Below are 5,359 nucleotides of genomic sequence, written 5' to 3'. Positions count from 1 at the left end.
TGGGTGCTGCCAGAAGCGGGTGGATGGAGCCTTTAGAGCTGCTGCTGTTCCCTTGGAGGAGCTGGGAGTTGTAGTGAAGCCCCAGCTTCTGAAATTGCGACCGCCCTTCAGGATCCCTGCAGGTGTGCATGACACGCAGAATGGGACTAATTTGATTGACAGTGAATTTGGAACAAACCTGAAGAGTCTCAGTAATATGGGAGCGCCTGGTTGCCACGAAAAAAAAGATGACACAGGATTAGCTGTGCTATAGGTCTTACATTTTAGAGAGTCCTCAGTATCTGGAATCGGAATATAGCTGTGAATCATAGAATCTTAGGGGCTGGAAGGGACCTCAAGAGATCATCTAGTCCAACCCCCCTGCCAGAGCAGGGTCACCTAGAGTACATCACACAGGAACTCATCCAGGTGGGTTTTGAATGTCTCCAGTGAGGGAGACTCCACAACCTCCCTGTGCTGCCGAGCCTGAGCACTGAGAGCTGCAAAACTTTCAGGCTGTCAGAAGTAACCAGCTCGAAAAACACTATGAAAATGTGTTTTTCCAGCCACTTTGAATTTACCCAAAAATGTTGCTGATATCTAGAGAATATAGCTACTTAATTGCTTAAAAGAAGCATTGGGGCAAAAAAAGTTACTATTTGATGAAGAGTGATTTAAGATTAAAAAAATAAAAAAGTAGATTAGAATGCATAATCCTCACCTGTTATTACCTTGGTATCAAATTGCTTATTATTTTAATAGCAGAAGGCACAAAAGCCCCCTTCTCTCCCTCTCCACTTCTTCAAGTTCAGAGTGTATGTGTATATATATATATACATATATATCTATGTATCTATAAAGTCTCATCAGTTGGGGTTTATCTATACTGATAGTGGCTTCTCAAAGCAGACATCTGAAAGTTGTCAGATATTCAGAAAATGTGGGCAGTAACTATTTAGAATTACATGAGTATGTTGTGAAATTTGTACACAAAATAGAAGTTTGTGATCCTTACCTGTAAGATCTCTCTGATTTAAACTGTATGTGTATCTTAAGTATGCCCCTTTGTTTTATTTGACACAATACTTTTGTTGATCTTGGTTATCTCCAGTTTGCCTTCTAGGAACTTTTTTTTCCTGTATTCAGAAATACTGCTTTTATAGTAACTTCTAGAGCAAAAATTTAGAGACATTTTGTATTGAGGTTTCTTATCATTGGGTGAAACTTTGTTTATGCATCAATAGTTATTTTATTGTTACTCTTTTAATCACTTCCATACAGGCAAGCAAATGTGAGGAAGACAGTTTGAGAATAAGGGACGAAGGTGGCCCTTGGACTTCAGTTTCACAACTGCTTCCTTTGGATATTTGCTCAAATAAGAGTCTCCTGTTTTGTTTTGGTTTTTTCTATGAAATGCTAAATATGCAGTTCCAATACTTTCCCTATTGCACCATACTAAGCATTGAGAATAAGTTTGTCAGTGTTATCAATGTTAGCCTGTGTGTATGTTTATATATACGTACATATAAATTATTTTCTGTTTTAATTTTAATGTTAAAATCATCCACTCCTTCAAGTGTTTTTCTGCTCATCATGTTGTGAATATTGGTAAGGTAAAAAGAAGTTATTTTCAGTTTTTGTTAGACTGAAGTCTGAATGAGTAAAAAAGTTTCTGTAGAAAGTTTAGGGGTTTAATGTCTTGCTTGCCCATGGAGATGATGGGATTGTGTCCTGCGAGACTTTAAGGAGTGCTTGTCTGAGAGACACAAGTTTTACCCTGGATTTCACTGTGGATCGTTAGTGCTCTGAGTAAGGTGTTGCCTCCCTGCCTGAAGAGGAATAATGACATTGACTTCCACCATAGTGTTCTTATATCTACTGCTAAATATGTCAATGAAATAATTTTCCTAATTACATTTGAGCCTGTACTAGCTGGCTTCAATTTCTGAAACTGGGGTTTTCCTTAATTTTTGTGAAGTAATGTAATGCAGCTTTAAATTATTTTGTAGTCTCCACTACTATGACAGACTCTGTATTTTAGTCTAAAACAAAAGTGAAGCATACTCACTTTCAAAACTGTTTTCCAATGAGTAGTAAGATATGTGCACCTTTTCTTGTGCACATTACTGCAGATAATTCACTATTTCAAGTTTTGGCTAAACTGTCTATATTTCCTTCCATTCCAATGGACACTTTTTAAAACTAAGTTCAAATTTTCCCAAAATTTAACACATCTTGTGAATTAAATCTATAGAGTGATTTGTAAATAGTTAGCATTTGGAGGAAAGAAGATTTGAAATCCTCTCTTCTAAAGAAAGAAATGGCTCTCACAGCCATTTATTTTTGAGAAACATGGTCATTTCCATAAGTTTTACATTACTCTGTTATTAGTCTACTAGTACACTTAGAGTTTCTTTGGATGGCTTTTCAATTGGGAATCAGCTGTACTGTACTGTTGAAAACAGTACTGAGCATAACAACAGTATGGGCAGGAAGTTTGTATGCAACCATAGGTTTGTGTTAGCTGTTTTTAATCATACTGGCAGTTTTATTTACCTTTTAGAGACAAATTTAGTGTTAAACTGAGCTGAAAAGGGTTTTGAGATCACTGTAGGTATAAAAGATGCTACAAATAAAAGTGCATTTTATCCTATTGGAGACGCTGCAACCAAAAAGAAAGTTCATGCTGCAGTGGAACTATTCACAGAGTTTTCTGTTGTGCTGTAGCATCTCTTAGGATCTGCATACCAATTCTGTGTTAAACTTCATCTGAGTCCATAACACTCCCCTGTCTATTCTGAGATACCAACGTTTCAGGTTTCTATGTAGCAATCCCACTAGTTGTACTCTCCAGTGTGTCTAAGTTCAAATGCATTTGAGTGACTCTTTTCATTATCGTGTGTGTGTCTGGAAAAATGTGTAATGCGATTTTAAATGATATAATTGCAATTTTAAATCTATTAAAAAAACAGTAGTATCTTATCTCACTTGGGATAAATATAAAATAATTTATTCTCCTTCTTAATCTTTAAAGTCTGGAGAGTTCTTAAGAAAATGTCCACTTGAATTTAGGAAGAAGTTATGCAAAAAACAATGTTGCATATTTACATAATACTGCTAATATTATAAGTGTGTTGTAGTTCTGCACAGAATTATCTCAATAGTGGGGATAGTAGCTTTTTTCTTCAAGTTTTTTTGTTTGTTTGTTTGTTTTTAGTTGTTTGGGGTTTTTTTTTTATTGTTTCTTTTTTTCCCAGTTGGTGTTTCTGGGTTTGCTTTTATTTTTCAGGAGGAGCCAGATTTTCAGTGAAGCATCAGTGCTGTGTGTCGCACTGTATAAGGCCATCCAAGGGCTCTCTATATGCTAACTTTTAAAAAATAATATAATACTTTACTGTTATGAGAGGTGTACCTTGGTAAAAGATGACACAAGCAGTTTATTCTCTGTGTTCAAAGATTATTTAAAGACTGCTGCAAGACTGTGACATACCTGATTGCAGCTTTTCTTTGCTACAGCTGGCAGTAACGATTCTGGCTGTTGTAATCTGAAGAAAAAGGCAAATGCAAACTGAAAGGAGTGATGAAGATTTTTGCCCTAAAACTTCCATGATAACAGCTGACAGGGTTACGGCCATAGATTGAAATTCTCTGGAATGCAGTGTTGTCTTAAGTTCTCACAGATGGTGAGTGTAGTAAATGCTGAATTCTACACAATTCAAGGGAGGAGTACACTGATTTATGCAAATAAATACCTGTTTCTTTTCTTGTTTGTTTTTTTTTTTCTTTTCTTTTTTCTCTGTATTCTAAGCAGTAAGGTATGGAATATGTATTCTTGGTGTCATGGAGCACTTGTTTCCTTTAGTCTTAATTTTCAGCATGATCCTCTTAACTTCTCTATGTATTTCTGTTTTCAAACACATGCTATAACTGTAATAACTTGTAATGTGTGTTTTTTTCCCAAGGAACCCATGTAGCTGAGCTAACTAAAGAAAATACAAGGGATCTTTTCTCACACCTTTGTGTGACTTAAAACGAGCATAATTGGTATCCTTCACCTGTCTGTGAGAATGCCGAATCATGCATTAGTGAGTGAAGGAAATTAAACAGGTGCAGACTTAGAAGCAGAAACTAATCCAGTGCTGGCAGACACACAGCTTCATCTTGTAGTTATATGATGCTTCCCTGCTGCTACTGTATGATGTCAGTAAAATTACATACCAAATGTGTTTTGTCACCTTCTATTCTTGTCTTTTTAGGTGCAAAAAGAGCATTCTTAAAATATAATTTTAAACATAAGTTTCTTTTGAAACCTAATGAGAAATGTTAAATGCATATCACTATCGTGTTCACAGGTTACTTAAATTAAGAGTTTTCTTTGAAGACGCAGGGTCATCCTCTACTAGTCTATTGGTGTTACAGTCTAAGTTTGTTGTGTGAGGCGATGATGAATAAACATAATGCAGACACAAAGAGGATTGATACGATTGTTCTGAATGTGGCTGGATCTTTTCCTACAGAAATAGACAGGAGGTTAATTTAGTGTCCACTTCTGGCCAGTGCTTTAAAACTTTTAAGTGTTCAGCCAATTTCTTGGACACATAATATCTGGGAAAACCCTAACCACTTTAATCTACTTATGTGGAGGATTGAGAGAGGACCTGTTTATAGGCAGGTGCCCAAAAGTGGGCTTAAATTCTACAAAACTTTAACCTAACATTGCACTATCCTACAGCCAGGGGTGGAAGCTAAAGCAAGACAAAATGCTTTACTTTTTAACAACGAGAGCACCTAATGTTTCTATGAGTTGTCTTAGTTTTCCTTACTCCCCCAGATGCTTGAGCTTGCATAGAACAAATCAAATTGTTTTAATTCTGAACTGCTGTACTGGGGGCTTGGACCTAAAGAGCACAGGTTACCTTTGTATGTGCTGAAATATGGAAGATACTAGATGTGACTTCTGACTAAACATACATGAATTTTTTTTTCTTCTGGTAATTCTATAAAGAATTGTTACGTGATTTAAAGTAGTTATATTCTCATTACTTTAGGAAGGAAAGCTTCCTTTTGATTCTCTGGTTAACTGTAGAGATATTTTTTTCTTTAAAGCATGTAGTGGATATGTCCACAGTTAATCTATGTTTTAGAGTACCTTTCTGCTTCAGTTTAATGCTACTTGCCTCACTCCAAAAGAGGAGAGGTTAGGGAGACTTCAATTTGGACAAAGCTGTTAAAATATGGGAGGTTTCTTATTAGTCTTTTCGAACTGTAGTGATCTTCCAGGACTGTTTCAGAAATGCTTCAACCATAAATCATATTGTCTTGAAAGATCTAGTGGCCTGCCAGCATTGATGAATAATTGAGTATTGTTATAGTATAGTAC

This window comes from Chaetura pelagica, unplaced genomic scaffold (genome assembly GCF_000747805.2).
Source record: "Chaetura pelagica isolate M959 unplaced genomic scaffold, ChaPel_1.0 scaffold405, whole genome shotgun sequence".
NCBI lineage: Eukaryota > Metazoa > Chordata > Aves > Apodiformes > Apodidae > Chaetura > Chaetura pelagica.
This window is presented reverse-complemented; position numbering follows the sequence as displayed.